Source organism: Staurois parvus, unplaced genomic scaffold (genome assembly GCF_062004578.1).
Source record: "Staurois parvus isolate SC_StPar_1 unplaced genomic scaffold, SC_StPar_1.0 ptg000085l, whole genome shotgun sequence".
NCBI lineage: Eukaryota > Metazoa > Chordata > Amphibia > Anura > Ranidae > Staurois > Staurois parvus.
This window is the reverse complement of record NW_028317881.1, coordinates 1,317,933-1,341,478: the sequence shown is the minus strand read 5'-3', so window position 1 is coordinate 1,341,478 and position 23,546 is coordinate 1,317,933. Positions and strand designations below refer to the sequence as shown.

At 54.0% G+C, this 23,546-nt stretch overlaps 1 protein-coding gene across 1 annotated transcript in view; it reads left to right on the top strand.

Moving 5' to 3' along the window:
• The window catches only part of STING1 (stimulator of interferon response cGAMP interactor 1), a 141,011-nt gene that overhangs the window by 41,610 nt on the left and 75,855 nt on the right, over positions 1-23,546 (top strand). The window lies entirely within an intron of this gene.

Here is a 23,546-nt window from a genome sequence, read left to right as displayed (position 1 = left end):
ATCTTACTCCTTCCATCGTTGCAAATGAATCATCTACCTTGCCTCACAAGCTAGATATAGAGATGATTGCCTTTTTTAGGAGGGTAGAAAACAAAAAAAAACCCTTTTGTCATCCCTGGCAGAGTTAGTAAAGGGATTGCTGCGTTCATCAGAATGTTGGCTTCTTGGCTGGTCAAAGTTATTTGGAGGTCTTATCAGGTGGATAAGGATTTGATCCCCTATCAATCAGCAGGATTTCTGGCTACCAGGTGTCTTTCATACAGGTAACAAGCTGAGATTAGAAGCAGTCTCTTTAAGGGAGTGCTGCTAATCTCATTTTGTTACCTGTATAAAAGACACCTGTCCACAGGCGCAATCAAACAATCAGATTCAAAACTCTCCACCATGGCAAAGACCAAAGAGCTGTCCAAGGATGTCAGTGACAAGATTGTAGACCTACACAAGGCTGGACTGGGCTACCAAACTATCACCAAGCAGCTTGGTGAGAAGGTGACAACGGTTGGTGCAATCATTCGCAAATGGAAGAAACACAAAACAACTGTCAGTCTCCCTAGGTCTGGTGCACCACGCAAGATCTCACCTCGTGGAATATCAATGATCATGAGAACAGTGACGAATCGTCCCAGAACTACACACGTGAGGATCTTGTCAATGATCGCCAAGTAGCTGGGACCACAGTCACCAAGAAAACAATTGGTTACACACTATGCCGACAAGGATTGAAACCCTGCAGTGCCCGTAAGGTCCCTCTGCTCAAGAAAGCTGTCAGAGATCGCGGCTCCAAGTTCAGCGACCACGGCCCCTCTCCCAGCGCATGCGCACTGGCGGCAGATCACGCCGGGACACAGGCACTAGGTCCCGGAGAGCCGCGGCTGACAGGACGCCGCGCATGCGCAGTAGGAGCCTCAGGCGTCCAATGACAGCCGGGGGCGCGTCCTGGCCGGCCAATGACAGTGCAGGGCGCACTATTTAAAGATGCCCTGCACTGTCACAGTTTGCCGCAAGGTCTATCTGTGATCCTGAGTTCCTGTACCTGTTTAAGTGACCCTGATTGCCCTGACTACGCTGCCTTCTCCTGTGATTTGACCCGGATTGCCCTGACTACTCTGCCTTCTCCTATTCTGACCCCCGGCTTGTCTGACCATTCTGCGGACTGACTTACCCTGCGGACCCTGCGTGTGACCTGACTACTCTTCGCCTGCTGATTCGGTACTGTCAGGAATGGAGATTTTTTATTATGTATTGATGTCATACATATCCATCAGACTTATGCATAAAAGTATAAATATAAATAAATAAATAAATAAATAAATAAATACAAAACTCAACAGAAAGGAAACTAAAATGTCCCAACAGTCCCTGGGGAAAAAAAACAAAAAAAACAAAAAAACAAAAACAAAACTCAAACATAGCCTGAACGGCTCATAAATAAAAGTCCATAACCTGAAAGGAAAAAAACGGAAACTATATACAATATTTACAGTACAAGGCCTTTATGGCCGAGACCACATGACTAAGAGCCTTTATGGCTCAGACAAAAACATAAACCATATGCAATTTCCATATTCAAACCTGCTGCTTACGGCCTATATGGCCTAAACTATATACAAAGGACCTAACCATACTATTATATACACCACAGGGGAGGGCTAAGGAACCCGCAAATCTTCCACATCTGACCCCTACAACCTACCATGCAAAAGGCTACCAAAAAGATCCGAACGCAAAAATCTAGGGAGTGCTGAAGGCAGAAACTAGGGACAGATCCCACCACCCAAGATCAACAGACCGCAGCAACAGGCTTGATGTTCCTCCACGCCTCCATCCAAGCTCTGCGTCGCAGCCTGTCTTTCTCAAGACCCCGAATTTTCCCCACCTCACCAAGGATGTCACTCGCCACCACCTGAACAGGGAGGACCTTCTGCCGAATGGAGACCTGACACCGTGCCATCCAAGTGTAATAACGGACAACTAAGCTGACTAAAAACAGGGTGTCCAAATTAAAACCCATGCGACTCTCGAATGCTCCGTACACCCACTCCACATACGACATGCGATGGAGGAAAGGAACACCCAGAGCCCCTCCCACCTGTTTATACACCTCTACGTTAAAGGGGCACTGAAGCAAGAAGTGGTCCATAGTCTCCACTTCACCCCCACACTCCGACCTCGGACAACCACGGTCATCCGCAGGACGGTACTTCAGGTTACCCCTCACGTAGAGCCTGCCATGGAAGGCGAGCCAGGCCTGGTCCCGCAACTTCAGGGGGATCCGCTCCAGATTTATCAACCGCAAACCCTCCCTCATAACATGGCCCGGGCAATCTCTCAAGGCCAGCGGCGCATGGAAAGCAGATGCCACAATCCTCTCACCCAGGAGCCTCCTGGGGAGGGACCGGACCTCCTCCGCAGTCACATGTCACCGCCGGAGTAACTTCAGGCACGGGGCCACATAAGCCGGGAGCTTACCATGCTTGACCCGCAGGCTTCTCACTGGCCCGCCACTCTCCCAACTGTGCAGAAAGGGTCCAAACCAGATCCGGAACAGTCCTACCCATGCAGGCGGTCTCTCTGCCAGCATATTACCAAAGTTATGTTTCAAGAACATCAGAGAGAAAAAGACCACCGGGTTGACCATACCTAGGCCAACCTCCCGCCTGGATGAGTAAGTCACGTCCCTCTTGACGAGGTTCAGCCGATTCCCCCATAACATCTGGAAGAAACAGCTATAGATCCTCGTATAGAGCGATTCTGTCAGGGATCTCCTCGATCCCCGCCGCGATGGGCTCGGCGCAGGCGCACTGCTCCACCCAGCGCACGGGCACTAGGTCCGGGCCGGCCGCGGCGTTCGAGTTCACGCATGCGCAGTAGAAGCCGCGGCCGCCCGCTGGGCACCAATGGCAGCGCAGGGCGGGATATTTAAAGGTCCCTGAGCTGTCATTTCGTTGCCTTCTGGTCTTACCTGCTTCCTGTGTTCCTGTACCTGTGCCTAGTAAGTTATTGACCCAGATTGCCTTTGACCTTGCTGATTTCTCCTGCCCAGACCCTTGCTTGCCTGACCTCTCTCCCTGGATGCCCCTTATTAGATCTGACCTCCTGCTGCTGACCTGGCGTGTGACCCGACGATTCTCTGCCTGCTCCCTTGTACCTTACCGTCCTCTACAATACCGACTCGGCCTGTCTGACTACGCACTTGCTCAGCCATCCATCCATCCCATCGGGGTCACCCGACCTCCTCACATCTGGCTCTCCCTGGTTGGAGCCCCTGGCGACCACCACTACCACTGACAGGTGTGCTCAGCAGAGGCGACCTGGTCTCGGGGTACTACAAGTCCATCCCCACCATCAGGGGCCCTGGTGAACAAGTACCCTGGGGCTTAGACTCCGCGCTCTGGGCACGCCTGACCAGTGGAGTGCTAGTGGTGCCGCTCGGCGGACCCTCACAGTACCAGAAGGCCATGACTGAGCCTCGAGGAGGACTCTCCCCGTTGGACGAGGTTTGCAGGCACCTGGCTACCCTGACGCAAGCTGTAAACACATTACAGGACAGATGTCTGCAGATCGAGAATCGGTTTCAGGCCTGCACCATCTCTGTTCCTGTTTCACAGGCCCCGGCTCCTGCACCACCGGTCGCAGCAGTCCATGAGCCGGCTCCTGGGCCTCCCACATCACTCCCTATGGCGGAACCCCGAGTACCCTTACCCGAGCGCTTCCATGGGGATCGCACACGCTTTCGGTCATTCCGTGACTCCTGTCTGCTCTATTTTGAACTGCAGCCACGGACCTTTTTGACGGAATCAGTGAAAGTGGGGTTTGTTGTCTCCCTGTTGCAGGGTGAACCCCAAGACTGGGCCCACCGACTAAGAGGAAACAATGACCCTCACCTGGTTACGGTCGACAGCTTCTTTAACGCTATGGCCATCTTATATGATGACCCACAACGGGCAGCCTCGGCCGAGGCCACATTATACGCACTCCGACAAGGTCGGCGGGCGGCTGAGGAATACGCCTCTGACTTTAGGCGCTGGATGGGTGACACTCGTTGGAACGAGTTTGCACTCTTGCACCAGTTTCGTATGGGCCTATCAGAGGCTCTGAAAGACGAGCTTGCCCGGGTGGAGGTGCCCGAGACATTAGAGGACCTGATTGCACTCACTATCAAAATTGACCGTAGACTACGGGAGCGCAGATTGGAGAGGTCTGGTCAGGGTCGCGGAAATCCCTGGGGGTCATTTCAGGGATCCAGTCAACATACTAGGCCAAGCACCCAGAACCTGCCGTTTGAAGATGCTCCCGAACACATGCAGCTAGGCCTGGCTCGGCCTAAACTATCGCCTGAGGAACGCCAGCGCAGACGCTCCCAGAATCTGTGCCTGTACTGCGGCGAAGCTGGTCACATGGTGCGTTCCTGCCCGCAGAAACTGAGTAAGTTCACCTCATCTTCTTTATCTGTTGGCAATATGAACCCGTCCCAGTACTTAGTTGTTCCCCTCGCCTTTCAGCTTTCAGAAAGGACCGTGGAGGTGACGGCCATAGTTGATTCGGGGGCATGCAGCTGTTTTGTGGATATCAATTTTGCTCACCAGCAGGGTATTCCCCTCCGCCCAAAGGAGAAGGGGTTTCACATCTTTTTGGCTGATGGTTCCCGGATAAAGTCAGGGGTGGTTAACCAGGAGACCCCTTCCATTGTGACTTCCATTGCTGGTCAGCACCGGGAACTCCTCCGCCTGGATGCTATTGCATCACCCCTTTTCCCAGTCATTCTGGGGCTCCCTTGGTTGCGGGCCCATAACCCCCAAATTGACTGGGAGACTGGGGTTGTCTCGTTCCCTTCCCCATATTGTCGGGAACTGTGTCGAACTTCGGGCCCGGAGGTCCCCCAGGTCCTCCTGTGCTCTGAAGGGGATGACAGCCTAAAACAAGTGATCCCTGCAACCTACCATGAGTTTCTTGATGTGTTCAGTGAACGGGGAGCAGATGCTCTACCCCCCCACCGCCCATATGACTGTCCTATTGATCTGTTGCCCGGTTCGGAAATTCCGTTCGGGCGAATTTTTCCCCTTTCTGAGCTAGAATTAGGGGCCCTGAAGGACTATATTGAGGATAGCCTCCGAAAAGGATTTATCCGTCCCTCCACTTCCCCAGCAGGTGCAGGGATCTTCTTTGTAGAAAAGAAGGACAAGACTTTGAGGCCATGTATTGACTATCGGGAGCTGAATAGGGTCACCATTAAAAATCGTTACCCATTACCACTGGTACCTGAATTGTTCCAGAGCCTAAAAACTGCAGTAGTGTTTACCAAGTTGGACTTAAGGGGAGCCTACAATTTGGTTCGCATAAGGGAGGGGGATGAGTGGAAGACGGCCTTCCGCACCCGTTTCGGCCATTTTGAGTACCTGGTCATGCCTTTCGGGTTGTGCAATGCGCCAGCCACCTTCCAACACTTTGTGAACGACATCTTTAGGGACTTCCTGGACATCTTTGTCATCGTCTACTTAGACGACATTTTAATTTTTTCATCCTCCCTGGGGGAGCACAGGGTACATGTATCAAAGGTGTTGGGGCGGTTGCGGCAGCACGGGTTGTACGCTAAAGCAGAGAAATGCTGCTTTGAACAGGCTAGCGTTACATTTCTGGGTCTGATCATCTCCACCACGGGGGTCGCAATGGACCCTCAGAAGGTCTCAGCGATCCTAGATTGGCCTGAACCCACGGACAGGAAAAGTGTCCAACGTTTTATTGGGTTCGCAAATTTTTACCGGAAGTTCATCAAGAACTTCTCGGGTCTGGTCTCCCCCATCACTCAGTTAACCAAGCTTGGGACGCGATTCAGATGGACGCCCGAGGCACAGGAAGCTTTTAAAGCATTAAAAAGGTTATTTACCTCGGCACCCATTCTGGGCCATCCCGACGCCTCCCTGCCCTACATCTTAGAAGTAGATGCATCTGAAAACGCGGTTGGCTCCATCCTTTCCCAGCGGAAGGGCGCCAAGGAATTACTCCACCCAGTAGCATTCTTTTCACGGAAACTTACCCCTGCGGAGAGGAACTACGACATTGGGGATCGCGAGCTACTGGCTATCAAAACCGCTTTAGAAGAATGGAGGTACCTGCTGGAAGGTGCCTCCCACCCCATCCTGATATTCACGGACCACAAGAACCTGGAATATCTGAGGACGGCCAAACGTCTACGCCCACGACAAGCAAGATGGGCATTGTTTTTCTCGAGGTTCCAGTTCCACATCACATACAGGCCCGGCTCGAAAAACACGAAGCCTGACGCGTTGTCACGCATGTACGAGGACACCAAGGAGATTCCAGTGCCCGACACTATTCTTCCTGCAGGAAATTTCTTGGCCCTTCAGACAAACCTTCACTCCGAGATCCTGAGAGTGTCCACAGCAATGCCCACCTCCGATGGGGCCCCCCTCCAGAACAAGGAGGGACACCTATGGAGGGAGGACCGGATTGTGGTGCCAGAGGATGCCCGAACCTTAGTCTTGGGACACTGCCATGACCATCCACTGGCAGGACATTTTGGGCCAGTCAAGACCCTGGAACTTCTCCGACGTTCCTTCTGGTGGCCGGACATGGCCAAGGATTGTAAGAACTACGTGGGCTCCTGTGCCATCTGCCAGCGGAACAAGCCTTCAAGGAATAAGGCGTGGGGCCTGCTACGTCCATTGCCCATCCCTGAACGACCCTGGCAGAAAATCTCCATGGACTTCATAGTCGAGCTTCCACCTTCACTGAACCACACGGCAATTCTCGTGGTCGTGGACCGCTTGTCCAAGATGGCCCATTTCATCCCTTTACGGAAAACCCCATCAGCAGCCGAGACGGCGCAAGTCTTCATCCGAGAGATCGTTAGACTGCATGGGGTTCCCGAAGACATCGTCTCGGACCGTGGGGTGCAGTTTACCTCGCGGTTTTGGAGGGCATTGTGCAAAGCCCTGGATATCAAGCTGTCCCTTTCCTCGGCTTTTCACCCTCAGACCAATGGCCAGACCGAAAGGACCAATCAGACCCTGGAGCAATACCTTCGATGCTACACATCATTCTCTCAGGACGACTGGGTGCCACTCCTCCCTTTGGCGGAATTCGCGTACAACAACGCTTGCCATTCAGCAACTGGACAGTCCCCGTTCTTCGCCAACTATGGGTTTCATCCTGTCTTCCTCCCGGACTTGGTCCCGGAATGCCCGATTCCAGCGACACAGGATGCACTGACCTTCTTCACCTCCAACAATAGGAAACTACAGGAAGCCATCCGTCAAGCCCAAGAGGACTACAGGAGGGCTTTTAATAGGAAGCGAAGAGGGGATCTGGTGTTGCAGCCCGGAGAGAAGGTTTGGCTGGCTACGTCGAACTTGAGGTTGCTCTGCCCGTCAAAGAAGTTGGGACCTAAATTTATAGGCCCTTTTTGCATCAAACGGATGGTCAATGAGGTGGCCTATGAACTTGTTCTCCCTGAGACTCTCAAGATCCACCCTGTCTTCCACATGTCCCTGTTGAAGCCGGTGGTCCCTGATACCTTCCCGGAACGGGAATCCAGGCCCCCGGAGGCCGTAACGGTTGAAGAGGAAGAAGAATTCGAGGTGGAGGCAATCCTGAAGTGCCGACAAAGGGGGGGCCAGACCCAATTTCTCATCAAGTGGAAGGGCTACGGCCCTGAGGACAATTCGTGGGAGCCAGCCCATAATGTCCATGCACCTAGGCTTGTCCGGGGGTTTCTTCGTGATCACCCGTGGTGGAGAGATCGGGTGGGCATCCGGAGGTTGCCCGTAGGGGGGGGGCAATGTCAGGGATCTCCTCGATCCCCGCCGCGATGGGCTCGGCGCAGGCGCACTGCTCCACCCAGCGCACGGGCACTAGGTCCGGGCCGGCCGCGGCGTTCGAGTTCGCACATGCGCAGTAGAAGCCGCGGCCGCCCGCTGGGCACCAATGGCAGCGCAGGGCGGGATATTTAAAGGTCCCTGAGCTGTCATTTCGTTGCCTTCTGGTCTTACCTGCTTCCTGTGTTCCTGTACCTGTGCCTAGTAAGTTATTGACCCGGATTGCCTTTGACCTTGCTGATTTCTCCTGCCCAGACCCTTGCTTGCCTGACCTCTCTCCCTGGATGCCCCTTATTAGATCTGACCTCCTGCTGCTGACCTGGCGTGTGACCCGACGATTCTCTGCCTGCTCCCTTGTACCTTACCGTCCTCTACAATACCGACTCGGCCTGTCTGACTACGCACTTGCTCAGCCATCCATCCATCCATCCCATCGGGGTCACCCGACCTCCTCACATCTGGCTCTCCCTGGTTGGAGCCCCTGGCGACCACCACTACCACTGACAGGTGTGCTCAGCAGAGGCGACCTGGTCTCGGGGTACTACAAGTCCATCCCCACCATCAGGGGCCCTGGTGAACAAGTACCCTGGGGCTTAGACTCCGCGCTCTGGGCACGCCTGACCAGTGGAGTGCTAGTGGTGCCGCTCGGCGGACCCTCACAGATTCTGGCAAGAGGCAAACGAAGCTGACGTACAAAAAGACTGGGAGCAGGAAAGTCTTGATCAAATCAACCCTTTCCCTCAAGGAGAGCCGCCACCCCTTCCAACATCTCACTTTGACCTCGGCATCCGACAGCTTGGATTCCCAATTTTGCTTGCTGTAATCAGCAGAGCCAAAATTGATGCCCAACACTTTGATGTTCGGCTGAGGCACCGGGAAGGCGTCCGGGAGTGAGAAGCTCTCACCCTCCCTACCCATCCAGAGAACTTCACATTTGTCCTGATTGACCTTGGAACCTGATGCCTCGGCATACTGATCCATTACTGAAACCACCTCCTGCGCCTCCTCCGGTCCAGAAATGAAAACAGAAACGTCATCAGCATAAGCCACAACTCTCAAAGGCGGATCTCCAGTGGCACCCACCAGCACCCCACTCACCGCCCCGCCATCTAGCCTCCTGACGAAGGGGTCAATGGCAAAGGCATAGAGCAAGGGACTCAGCGGGCACCCCTGGCGCACCCCAGATCCAACCTCAAAGGGCTGCCCAACCCAACCATTCACCAACATGAAGCTCTCCGCCCCTTGGTACAATGTCTTCAACCAGCCGATGAACCTCCCCTCCAAACCATACCGGTCCAGGAGATGCCAGAGGTACTTGTGATCAACTCGATCAAAGGCCTTTGCCTGATCCACCGCCAGCAAGTACTTTCCCCATCCTTCAGCCTTACATCGCTCCAGAGCCTCCCGGACAGCTAACACCGCTGTGAAGGTACTCCTGCCCTGGACCGAGCAATGCTGCTGACGAGAAAGCAAACTGTCTGCCACTGACGACAAGCGCCAGAACAAGATCTTCGCCAGAACCTTTCTATCGACATTGAGGAGGCTGATGGGGTGCCAGTTCTCAATAGCCGAAGGATCTTTACCCTTTGACAGGAGAATAACTGCAGACTGTCTCATGGAAGGAGGGAGAGATCCCTCATCCAGACAGCTGTTATACACTTCCGCGAGACGAGGTGCCAGGCGGGATTTAAAAGCCTTAAAAAATTCGGCAGTCAGACCGTCTGGCCCAGGAGTCTTTTTAATGGCCAGACTATCAATCGCTCTGGACACCTCTTCTGCAGTAATCTCCCCAGTCAAACTCGCCAGAGGGACATCACTGTCCAGACCAGGCGTGGATTCCAAAAAGCTCGACATCCCTGTCCGGTCAAGGTGTTTCTCACTCAGTAAATCCGCATAAAAGGACCTGGAGACCTCCAGAATTCCTGACCTGGATTTAGCCAGGGACCCTGTACTATCCCTCAGAGCAGAGATCGTCTTAACTGCTGCACTCTGTTTGCAATTCTGGAAAGGGTCAGGCGAGTGGTATTTCCCATAATCCCTCTCCAGAACCAAAGAGGCACGCCGATCATACTGGAGTTCCCTAAGGAGAAGCTTCACCTCCGAGATTGCCCCCGAATCTCCACCGCTAGAAACAAGGCGGTCGAGCTTCCTCCGCAACCGCTGGTAGGCGTTATACTGTTTAAACTGCCGTCTCTTACCAATAGCCTTGAAAAACCTGCTGATCCGCACTTTGGTGAGCTCCCACCACTCAGACTTACTGCCGCAGAAATCCAGCACCGTCTCCTGCGCCTGAAAGAACTCCTCGAAAGATCGTCTCACCTCCTCGTCCTCCAGCAGAGACGAATTCATCCTCCAGATGCCCTTTCCTCTCAGCGGCGTGTCTGAAATATTCAAGGTGACAGATAGCATAAGGTGATCGGAAAACTCCACCGCCTGACACTCAGGTGCCGAGAAGGCAGAGTTCTCCTTCAAAAAAAACCTGTCTATCCTACTCTGGCTATTACCTCTCCTAAAGGTGAAACCCGTGCCGTCTGGGACACTTTGAATCCAAGCGTCAACCAGACCTGCCTCCCTGACTATAGCATTTAGAAAATTGCTATCATATCCCAGCCCGTCAGTGAAGCCTCTCCTGTCCTTGGGCCTAGTAATGGTGTTAAAATCACCTCCAAAGACTACCAGCCGGGATGTAAAGAGGTAAGGTTTAATCCTCGCAAAGAGGTTCTTCCTGTCCCACTTGGACTGTGGGCCATAGATATTAATGAGACGGAGCTCATGCCCCCTTACGAGAACATCCAGAATCAGACATCTTCCGATCTCTACCTCAATTATCCGCCGACACGTTACCATGGCGGTAAAAAGCACCGCAACTCCGTTGTAAAGCTCAGCCGCAAGAGACCAGTAGGAGGGCCCACGCCTCCACTCACGCTTGGCCAGATGGACATCAGCCAAGGTGGGCAACCTGGTCTCCTGCAAAAAGAAAATATCAGCTTCCATCCCACTGATCAAAAATAAGGCTGTTTCTCTAGCACTTACAGACTTTATGCTGGCAACATTAATGGTTGCCACCTTTACGGAGCGGGAACTGCCATTAAGATAATTGAGAGGGACGTTTCTTAATCCTCCTCTTGACTTTCTTGGCAGGGTCCCTCACTCTCTTAAGAGACCCCCCAGCATCCTCGTCCTCCATCGGGGAAGCGGGATCACTTGACCCCTCCTCCTCCCCCGACAAAGCCCCAAACCTATTCCCCAGGGCCACCTCCCCCGCCTCTAAAGAGGACACCGACCCTGCTGAGGACAAAACTGGCTTACTCCGCCTACCCACCAGGGACCACCCCTCCTCCACCCGAGCCCCTACCGGAGCAGAACCTTGGGACTCACGGGACTCCCTACCGGGCCTCCTACTCCGCCGCAGCGGCAAGAGCAAGGGGGGAGCAGACACTGAGGGACTAGACCTAGCCTCAACCATCCCGGCCCCTTTAGCAGCCTCCCTCAGCTGTTTCTTAGTCCTGGGAGGAGGAACCGGCACACAAGGGGGAACAACAGGGGACTCCAAAGGGGTAGACGAAACAGGGGGGACAGAGACAGGAGGGGCCACAGAAACCTCCCCTTCCCTCACAAGGGCCGCCACAGCAACCGAAGCCGCTCTCTCCAATGCCGCCTCCGCCTCTTCAGCATCTACCCGATCCAACTCTGCTTCAAGCTCCCCCACCGGAAGGTTGTGGAGGGCCTCCGGGCACTGGTTGTATGAATGCCCAAGCTCCCCGCAGAGATTGCATCGGACAACATTGCAGTCCCTGGCCAGGTGTCCTATTTCCTGACACAGGGAACATCTAATGACGGGGCAGGTGGCCGCAAAATGCCCCTTGCCCCCACACCGGTGGCAGACCCTCGGCTGACCCGCATAAAAAATTATCAGGCGGTCCTTCCCTAGAAAAGCGGAAGAGGGAATGTGCTGGAGCACATTTCCAACCACCTTTAAGCGGACGGTGGTCTTCCACCCACCTGTCCATATTCCCCTCTCATCCTTGATCTTCCCAAGGGGCCCCATCACATCCCCATATCTGCTTAGCCAGACCACAATATCTGATGCAGGGATGGATTCATTTCTCACCAGCACCGTTATTTTTTTAATCAGGGACTGGCGAGAGACGAGCCTCGGGGTTAGGCCCACCCACCTAGGGCTGGTGACAAAGGTGGCCTCATACCTCTGCCAAAAGAGGTCCAACAATTCTGGCCGCATGAAGGACACGTCATATTCTCCAGAACCAACTGGAGCAATAAACGCAAAAATATCTGCGGCATGGAAGCCCATTTCTAATATGCGGTCTATGACCTCTCTCCTGCTAAGGGGGGGGCCCTCCCCTGACCATTTCAGCTGAACAACATTTCGCCTTGCGGCGGAAGTGGGTAGGTTACCTGCCCTTGCCCGGGCCGATCCCACTGACCCCTGACCTCCCCTAACTGCAGCAGAGTAACTGAGCCCCGATCCAGCCCCAGGGGCACTCAACATCAAGGGGGCATGACCAGGGGAAGCCGCCACACCAGCAGCAGCAACTGAAGGGGCAGATGCTGATGAGCCATGACCTGGGGGAGCCCGGGGCTGGGGACCACCCATACCAGCAGGAGAACCCACCTGAGCCGGACCCGCAGGAGCCTGGACCTGAGAACCTGGAGCCTCCTGAGGAGAAACCGGGGGACCTGCTGGTTGCACACCAGAGGCCACCATGCCCCCCAAAGGGGCGGGGCCCAGTGGGACCACCACCGGAGGGGAAACACCCTTAGCCAGGACTGTAGGGCTAACCTGCAGCTCAGACAATTTTGCAGGCATTATACCCGCTACCCCAGTGTCCAGAACCATCTCACCAACACAATCAGCAGAGTCCTTCTCCCCTTCCAGTGGCTCCCCTGCCTTTGCCAACACGTCCTTGGGGATGCGTTGCAGCATGACAAAGGCAGCATGCTCTTTCACCACCGGCTTAGCCGGCTTGCAGGGGATGACATCACTTTCAGCTTCTTCCTCTGAGTCCTCGGATGTAAACCTGAAGTCGGCTCCACGCAGCTCTGCAACCGCCTCTGCCAGGAACTGCAATCCGCCCACTATCTCCTCCTCCTCCACCTGGGTCCCCCAATCCACAGGCAGCTGCCCAGGGGGGAGGGACTCTGATGATCCTGCCACCACCCTGTCTTCCATGATAGACGCCATTTCCTCTGAGGGTGCTGTGGGCTCAACCTGCCCCTGCTCGCCTTCCACCAGCAACTCCCCCGACAATTCTTCCACCGAAGAGGCCTCCTCCACCGGACCCTGCATCGCCGCAACACTGCGGCTTCTTGCAGCCTTAAATCTCGCTTCATTCAGATACTTCTCGCTTAGGACGCCGCTCTGGCGCTGCAGCGCCGCCACGTACCTCCCCTGCTGTGACACACGAAGTTCCAGCGCCTCCAGGTCCGGTTTCATGGCCTGCCGCTTAGTAGACCATACACGGTCGTAGGATGACCGGAGCTTCTTTAGCTCCAGAGTCAGCTTCTGGAGCTTGGCTTCCTCCTTCTCTATTAACCTGGCCCGAGCGGCCACACGGTCCCGGTAGGCAGAATAAACTTCCCCCTTCCTAGGGGCCATTCCCAGGTCCTCTACTGGTGGAAAAGAGAGGCCGGTACTAGGCCCCTCCAGGGCCTTCTCCCCGCTGGACCCAGGCCCAGGATCCGCCATCCTGCCTGGGCTGGGCAGGGCACTTTAGCCCCAGGCTTCTCGGGCCTTTCTGGAGCTCAGCAGACAAGTGCAACACACCCTCTCTCTCGAATGAATTCACCAATAATGGTGGGACTCAGCTGCCTTGTGATCTGCAGTACCAGGGCTGGCCAGCGGGTGCTCCCAGCAATCAGAGACTCAACCTTTCAGCCAGCTAACACCTGGAACTGATGATACTGGTGTATTTAAGGGATGGCCAGACTTGCAGACTCTGCCTTGGTGTTGTGTTTGTCCTGGGCCCTGTATCTGTCCTGCATCCTGTTTCTGTTCCTTTGCTGACCCTGCCTGATCTGAACCGCTGCTGACTTCTGCTCTGATCCCGGCTCGCTCCTGACCATCCCTCTGCCTGACCCTCTGTACTACGCTGCTAGCTACCTGCTGAACCTGGCCTGTGACCCCGACCCATCTCCGCTTGCTCCCCCTGTACCTACCTGCCCTATTGATATTGACCCGGCCTGCCTGACGACGCTTGCTTGTATGTACTGTTATCTGTGGGTGGTTGGTTTGGTTTGTTTGCACTGTATTATGTTTTAGTATTGCACTGCGTTTATGTTTGTATTGTTAGTGTTAATAAATTATATTGTTTATCACATATCTGAAGTCTGCGTTTCCCTGCGTCAGTCACACACCTCTGGTCACACCTGGGAGCCCTGACATTACACCAAGGCCAATCCTGACCAGAAGTGGCTGCACAGGGAAGCCATCTTGGCTTGCTGCTGGGAAGGATGGATCTGGATGAGGTTGCGTATTTATATCTGCTAGTGTTTGATGACAGAAAATATGCTTATCAGACTCTGAAGGAGTATCCCCGGGATGAACTGCTAGAATGTATACGGCTCGCTCATGTCCTAGTAGATCAGGGCACAGATTTCTCTATGGTGCAGCCATTGATTAAGGTTTGTGTTGAGTTGGTTTCATCTGGTTCCCCCGAATGCAGGGATGAATTTTTGCCACCATTTAGTGCAGACCAGGTAGAGTCCCTGGTATGGTTATTAGAGGATGATGTGGGTTACTTTCTGGAGCGTTATTCCACATGTTCACCACAGACACTAAGAGATTGTATAAACGCAGTGCAGTCTTTGGTCAGACAGGCTTTGTGTAAGCTCAGCTTTGTTCAACCCATACTGCAGACATGGACAGACTTGTTGCACCCAGCCTCAGTCAGCTTACAAAGACCCAGTCCTGCTTCTAATCTATTTCCTCAAAGCTCTACTCCTGTATTCCCAACAACTCCTCCAGTTACAGCCCAGTATACTTGGCTATCTACCGCATGTCAGTACCCTGTTCCCACTCGCTGCACCTATCCTGCCTTTAACCCTGTAAAAAAGCCCTCTGTAGCAACTGCTCCCTCTCCTGTTCCATCCTCCAGTTCTTCTCTGTCTCCAGCTGCTCCATTCGTTTGCAGACCTGCGTTTACTTGCAGTGCTCCAGTAGTTAAAACCATAAAAAAGCGAAAATTCTTTCCAACCAATACCATCCTGCCAGTATCCAAACCGGTGAACCTGCCTTCCGTGGTTCAGCCTGAATCCTCTACTCAGCCTGAATCCTCTACTCAGCCTGAATCCTCTACTCAGCCTGATGCCTGTACTCAGCCTGATGCCTGTACGCAGCCTGATGCCTCTACTCGGCCTGAAGCCTCTACTCGGCCTGAAGCCTCTACTCAGCCGGACGCCGGCATTCAGCCTGATGCCTCTACCCAGCATGATGAACTGATCCAGCCTGACGATCCTATTAGGCCAGTTGACTCGATGCCCGCTGTTGATCCAGATGATCCGGTACCTGATCCGGTGCCCGCTATCGTGCCAATTGACTCAGAGCCCGCTGTCGTACCTGGTGACTCGGTGCCCACTGCCTTGCCAGATGACGCGGTGCCCGCTGGCGAGCCAAATGACCTGATGCCTGGTGACCCAGGGCCCGCTGTCATACCTGGTGACCCGATGCCCGCTGTCGAGCCAGACGATCCAATGCCTGGTGACCCGGTGCCCGCTGTCAAGCCAGACAATCCGGTACCTGATGACCCGGTGCCCACTGTCGTGCCTGTTGACTCGGAGCCCACTGCCTTGCCAGATGACGCGGTGCCCGCTGTCGAGCCAAATGACCTGATGCCTGGTGACCCGATGCCCGCTGTCCAGTCAGACGATCCAATGTCTGACCCAGTGCCCGCGGTCATACCAGTTGACTCGGAGCCCACTGCCTTGCCAGATGACGCGGTGCCCGCTGTCGAGCCAAATGACCTGATGCCTGGTGACCCAGTGCCCGCTGTCATACCTGGTGACCCGATGCCCGCTGTCGAGCCAGACAATCTGGTACCTGATGACCCGGTGCCCACTGTCGTGCCTGTTGACTCGGAGCCCACTGCCGAGCCAAATGACCTGATGCCTGGTGACCTGATGCCCGCTGTCCAGCCAGACGATCCAATGTCTGACCCAGTGCCAGCGGTCATGCCAGCTGACTCGGAGCCCACTGTCGTGCCTGGTGACTCGGTGCCCGCCGCTTCGCCTGGGGGCCCGAGACCTGTCGCTCCGCCTAGGGGTCCGGCGCCCGCCGCTCCGCCTGGGGGTCCGGCGCCCGCCGCCCCGCCTGGGGGCCTGAGACCTGTCTCTCCGCCTGAGGGCCCGAGACCTGTCGCTCCGCCTGGGGGTCCGGCGCCCGCCGCTCCGCCTGAGGGCCCGAGACCTGTCGCTCCTCCTGGGGGTCCGGCGCCCGCTGCTCCGCCTGAGGGCCCGAGACCTGTCGCTCCGCCTGGGGGTCCGGCGCCCGCCGCTCCGCCTGAGGGCCCGAGACCTGTCGCTCCGCCTGGGGGTCCAGCGCCCGCCGCTCCGCCTGAGGGCCCGAGACCTGTCGCTCCGCCTGGGGGTCCGGCGCCCGCCGCTCCGCCTGAGGGCCCGAGACCTGTCGCTCCACCTGGGGGTCCGGCGCCCGCCGCTCCGCCTGAGGGCCCGAGACCTGTCGCTCCATCTAGGGGTCCGGCGCCCGCCGCTCCGCCTGGGGGCCCGATGCCAGTCGCCCCGCCTGGGGGTCCGGCGCCCGCCGCCCGCCTGGGGGCCCGATGCCCGTCGCCCCGTCTGGGGGCCCGAGACCTGTCGCTCCGCCTGGGGGTCCGGCGCCTGCCGCTCCGCCTGGGGGTCCGGCGCCCGCCGCCCCGCCTGGGGGCCTGAGACCTGTCTCTCCGCCTGAGGGCCCGAGACCTGTCGCTCTGCCTGGGGGTCCGGCGCCCACCGCTCCGCCTGAGGGCCCGAGACCTGTCGCTCCACCCGGGGGCCCGGTGCCTGCTGCTCCGCCTGGTGGCCCGCTGCTTGCTGCTTCGCCTGGTAATCCGATGTGCCTCTGCCCGGAGTCCTGCCCGATGTGCCTCTGCCCGGAGTCCTGCCCGATGTGCCTCTGCCCGGAGTCCTGCCCGATGTGCCTCTGCCCGGAGTCCTGCCCGATGTGCCTCTGCCCGGATTCCAGACCTGTCGCTCCGCCTGGGGTTCCGGCGCCCGCCGCTCCGCCTGGGGGTCCGGCGCCCGCCGCCCCGCCTGGGGGCCTGAGACCTGTCTCTCCGCCTGAGGGCCCGAGACCTGTCGCTCCGCCTGGGGGTCCGGCGCCCACCGCTCCGCCTGAGGGCCCGAGACCTGTCGCTCCGCCTGGGGGTCCGGCGCCCGCCGCTCCGCCTGAGGGCCCGAGACCTGTCGCTCCGCCTGGGGGTCCGGCGCCCGCCGCTCCGCCTGAGGGCCCGAGACCTGTCGCTCCGCCTGGGGGTCCGGCGCCCGCCGCTCCGCCTGAGGGCCCGAGACCTGTCGCTCCGCCTGGGGGTCCGGCGCCCTGCCGCTCTGCCTGAGGGCCCGAGACCTGTCGCTCTGCCTGGGGGTCCGGCGCCCGCCGCTCCGCCTGAGGGCCCGAGACCTGTCGCTCCACCTGGGGGTCCGGCGCCCGCCGCTCCGCCTGAGGGCCCGAGACCTGTCGCTCCATCTAGGGGTCCGGCGCCCGCCGCTCCGCCTGGGGGCCCGATGCCCGTCGCCCCGCCTGGGGGTCCGGCGCCCGCCGCCCCGCCTGGGGGCCCGATGCCCGTCGCCCCGCCCGGGGGCCCGGTGCCCGTCGCCCCGCCCGGGGGCCCGGTGCCCGTCGCCCCGCCCGGGGGCCCGGTGCCCGTCGCCCCGCCCGGGGGCCCGCTGCCTGCTGCTCCGCCCGGGGGCCCGGTGCCTGCTGCTCCGCCCGGTGGCCCGCTGCTTGCTGCTTCGCCTGGTAATCCGATGTGCCTCTGCCCGGAGTCCTGCCCGATGTGCCTCTGCCCGGAGTCCTGCCCGATGTGCCTCTGCCCGGAGTCCTGCCCGATGTGCCTCTGCCCGGAGTCCTGCCCGATGTGCCTCTGCCCGGAGTCCAGCCCGATGTGCCTCTGCCCGGAGTCCAGCCCGATGTGCCTCTGCCCGGAGTCCAGCCCGATGTACCTCTGCCCGGTGTGCCTCTGCCCGATGTGCCTCTGCCCGGAGTCCAGCCCGATGTGCCTCTGCCCGGAGTCCAGCCCGATGTGCCTCTGCCCGGAGTCCAGCCCGATGTGCCTCTGCCCGGAATCCAGCCCGGTGTGCCGCTGCCCGGAGTCCTGCCCGGTGTGCCAGTCTTTGATATCCCGCCAGTTACCAGACCCGGGCGGTGGAACATTTTGCCCAGCTAGGACTGTTTGGAGCGTCCTGAGGCCGCTCCTTGAGGGGGGGGGTACTGTCAGGAATGGACTGGCCAGCAATGGTGGGACTCACCTGCCTTTTGATCTGCAGTACCAGGGCTGGCCAGCGGGTGCTCCCAGCAATCAGAGACTCAACCTTTCAGCCAGCTAACACCTGGAACTGATGATACTGGTGTATTTAAGGGATGGCCAGACTTGCAGACTCTGCCTTGGTGTTGTGTTTGTCCTGGGCCCTGTATCTGTCCTGCATCCTGTTTCTGTTCCTTTGCTGACCCTGCCTGATCTGAACCGCTGCTGACTTCTCCTGCTCTGATCCCGGCTCGCTCCTGACCATCCCTCTGCCTGACCCTCTGTACTACGCTGCTAGCTACCTGCTGAACCAGGCCTGTGACCCCGACCCATCTCCGCTTGCTCCCCCTGTACCTACCTGCCCTATTGATATTGACCCGGCCTGCCTGACGACGCTTGCTTGTATGTACTGTTATCTGTGGGTGGTTGGTTTGGTTTGTTTGCACTGTATTATGTTTTAGTATTGCACTGCGTTTATGTTTGTATTGTTAGTGTTAATAAATTATATTGTTTATCACATATCTGAAGTCTGCGTTTCCCTGCGTCAGTCACACACCTCTGGTCACACCTGGGAGCCCTGACAGGTACCCCGCTTACCCCCACGGGAGCACGGCCCATGACCATCCTGCTAGGTCCCACCATCCTCTTCACATCTGGCTCTCCCGGTACCTGCATACGTCCCCGGAGGCTTCCTCTGCCACTGGTGGGCCTGCTCGGAGGTCGTGACCTGGCCCGGGTTACAAGTCCATCCCCACCATCAGGGGCCCTGGTGAAAGCACAAACCGGGCTTAGACTCCACGCTCTGGGTAGGTCTGTCAGTTGGCAGCCTGAGGCACCACCTGGCGGATCCTAACAAAAGCACATGTCCAGGCCCGTCTGAAGTTTGCCACTGAACATCTGAATGATGCAGAGGAGGACTGGTTGAAAATGTTGTGGTCAGATGAGACCAAAATCGAGCTCTTTGGCATCAACTCAACTCGCCGTGTTTGGAAGAGGAGGAATGCAGCCTATGACCCCAAGAACACCATCCCAACCATCAAACATGGTGGTGCAAACATTCTGCTTTGGGGGTGTTTTTCTGCTAAGGGGACAGGACAACTGCACCACATCAAAAGGACGATGGACGGGGCAATGTACCATCAAATCTTGGGTGAAAACCTTCTTCCCTCAGCCAGGGCATTGAAAATGGATCGTGGATGAGTGTTCCAGCATGACAATGATCCAAAACACATGGCCAAGGCAACAAAGGAGTGGCTCAAGAAGAAGCACATTAAGGTCCTGGAGTGGCCTAGCCAGTTTCCAGACCTTAATCCGATTGAAAATCTGTGGAGGGAGCTGAAAGTTCGAGTTACCAAACGTCAGCCACCAAACCTTAATGACTTAGGATCTGCCAAGAGGAGTGGGCCAAAATTCCTCCTGAGATGTGTGCAAACCTGGTGGCCAAATACAGGAAACATCTGACCTTTGTGATTGCCAACAAGGGATTTTCCACCAAATACTGAGTCATAATGTGTGCATAATTTGTTAGACATGCATTTCTTTTGAATTTTTTGTTGCTATTTTGTCTCTGTGTTACATCACACCTACCATTCAATTTTTAGACTGATCATTTCTTTGTGAGTGGGCAAACATTCAAAATCAGCAGGGGATCAAATACTTATTTCCTTCACTGTATATAGTATACCAGTCCTGTGATTGGTCAGGGGGTGGAGCCTGTACCCATATGTATACACTGTCATGCTTATGAGTCAGGAAAGGAAAACTACTGTCAGGTAAGTATACAATTTTTCATTATTCCACGTCTCTGAACTGGGTATGCTTATATTAGTTCTTTGTCATGTAATCACTGGCATTATTGGGAGTTTTCTTTTGTGCTTGAATGTGGTCACAAGTATAACAATTACATTGCTGTTTTGGTGCACTTTAAATTTGAGTCTCCAAGAGAGGAAGTTCCTTGCGTATCCCTCCCTGGAAATTGTTTAGGTGATTTAACTCTGTTATCATAACTTCATGCCATTGAAGAATTTTTTGCTGTTATGAAGTGCTTTTTAGATGTTTTTATACAGTATGTTAGGGGTTGTTGTGTAATATTTCGAGTTTTGTATCATGAATAAAATAATAAATTTACTGAAATTAATTTTAAAGCTTATTTGGTAGGCTCCTGTTTTTGCCAATTTTTTTTTTGCACCAATGTTGTAAATATTATAGAGAGTACCACCTCTCTGGATGTGTTGATTGATATGAGATATACAGGTGAAACTCGAAAAATTAGAATATCATGCAAAAGTTAATTTATTTCAGTAATGCAACTTAAAAGGGGAAACTAATATATGAGATAGACTCATTACATACAAAGCAAGATAGTTCAAGCCGTGATTTGTCATAATTGTGATGATTATGGCTTGCAGCTCATGAAAACCCCAAATCCACAATCTCAGAAATGTAGAATATTACATGCAAGCAATAAAACAAGGATTGTACATAGAACAATATCGGACCTCTGAAAAGTATAAGCATGCATATGTACTCAGTACTTGGTTTGGGCTCCTTTTGCAGCAATTGCTGCCTCAATGCGGCGTGGCATGGAAGCTATCAGCCTGTGGCACTGCTGAGGTGTTATGGGTCTTCCAGGATGCTTCAATAGCAGCCTTCAGCTCTTCTGCATTGTTCGGTCTCATATCTCTCATCTTTCTCTTGGCAATGCCCCATAGATTCTCTATGGGGTTCAGGTCATGCGAGTTTGCTGGCCAATCAAGCACAGTAATCCCACGGTCATTGAACCAGGTTTTGGTGCTTTTGGAAGTGTGGGCAGGTGCCAAGTCCTGCTGGAAAATGAAGTCAGCATCCCCATAATGCTAGTCTGCGGAAGGAAGCATGAAGTGCTCCAAAATCTCCTGGTAGACGGTTGCGTTGACCCTGGACTTAATGAAGCACAGTGGACCAACACCAGCAAATGACATGGCTCCCCAAATCAACACAGTTCGTGGAAACTTCACACTGGACTTCAAGAATCTTGCAGTGTGTGCCTCTCTATTCTTCCTCCATACTCTGGGTCCTTGGTTTCCAAATGAGATGCAAAAGATGCTCTCATCAGAAAAGAGGACTTTGGACCACTGAGTAACAGACCAGGTCTGTTTTTTTTTAGCCCAGGTAACACGCTTGTTTGTTGTTCAAGAGCGGCTTGACAAGAGGAATACGACATTTGAAACCCATGTCCAGGATCCGTCTGTGTGTGGTGGCTCTTGATGCACTGACTCCAGCCTCAGTCCACTTGTGAAAGTCCCCAACACTTTTGAATGGCCTTTTCCTGACAATCCTCTCCAGGCTGCGGTCATCCCTGCTGCTTGTGCACCTTTTTCTTCCACACTTTTCCCTTCCACATAACTTTCTAGTAATGTGCTTTGATACAGCACTTTGGGAACATCCAACTTCTTTTGCAATTACCTTTTGAGGCTTTCCCTCCTTAGGGAGGGTGTCAATGATGGTTTTCTGCACAACTGTCAGGTCAGCAGTCTTTCCCATGATTGTGATTCCTACTGAACCAGACTGAGAGACCATTTAAAGGCTCAGGGATCCTTTGCAGGTGTTATGTCCTTTTCACAATATTCTAATTTTCTGAGATTGCGGATTTGGGGTTTTCATGCGTCGTAAGCCATAATCATCACAATTATGAGAAATCACGGATTGAACTAGCTTGCTTTGCATGTAATGAGTCTATCTCATATATTAGTTTCACCTTTTAAGTTGCATTACTGAAATAAATGAACTTTTGCATGATATTCAAATTTTTCGAGTTTCACCTGTAGACAATATGAAAATACGGAAGTGATGCAGCGCTACTCTGATGATAATATTGATAACACTTTATAAATAAACATATAAATGAAAAAGTGTACAAAAGTGACACAATGTGCAACAAAAACATAAACAGTGACCTGATCCTCCAGGGATCTATAATAAGTGAACTGATCCTAAATGGATTCAGTGTACACAGTGAATGTTGAACCACTCAAAAGATGGTAATTTCAGATTTACCAATACTGATCGTATGGTATAATTGTGCATACAACCAAAGTAATAGTGTAGACAGATCAAGCAAACAAATATATGAACTTAGCCCAAATCGGACTAAATAAATAATGATACATCCAAGATTAAACTCAAGGAAACGCATTAAAAGTTCAAAACGTGCATAAACATAAAAATCCAAATTTTAAAAAATATATAAAGTGTTTTCATACACAATGTATGCGCAGATCAAACAGTCAATACTATGAACAAATGTGAACCTATATTATGCAAAATGCATGACTCCAAATAAAGTGGAAAACTAGTGAAAAAAGTCCATATTGTGGCACTACACTACTATACTCGTGCACGTGGATGGTGTACGTGAGTAATCACATAAGGGTATTCGTCAAAAGCCGAATTGACTGCTCACCTTCTTGCTTCGACCCGCAAGGGGTCAAAACACTTTTTGGATCACTAACCCAGATCCTCCATGTATATGATTCCTCTACTCCTGGATATCTCTCCCCTCAGCGATCTCACTCCCAGGGATGTACATATAAGTAGCAGAATCCTCGCCAGGTAAACGCATATGGTAAGAGCCAATATCTCAAAAGACATAGATAGAACCTCCCATAGTGCAATACCTTTTATTAAACTTGATAAAAGTACAGAAATCCAAGTATTGCACTCACATTTTGGTCCTTAGACAAACAGCATTTCGGAACCTCATGTTCTGGGTGTATCTGCATGGGTATTCAATTTGGGTGCAGTAAGATGGTGTCCGCGCCGGAAGTGCATCACTGCATCTACGCATTACATCACTCAAGTCACGTGACTTTCTCAGGGCTAGCACTGTGGAAAGCGGACATCCTTTTTATAGGAGCTTGAATGTCACTCCCATTCTGATAGGCTGACTCTCGGCCATGATATTACCAATACCAAAACTCTGGCGGCCATTTTAAAGAAGCTCAAAAAGGGAGACAACTTTCTATATTTCAATACCTATATATTATTACCTTATTCAGGAATCTCTGGGGGCCATTTTCTGGGAGTCCAGAAGACTGCAATACTCAGCCACCACCCTAATATCAAGTGATACGATAAATTTATATATATATAATCTGGGTAACTTTTAAACATATATTAGATGAATATAATACTACCACATGATTGATACCTATCCCTATTAACAATATAACTATACTACTCTACTCCATAAATGATA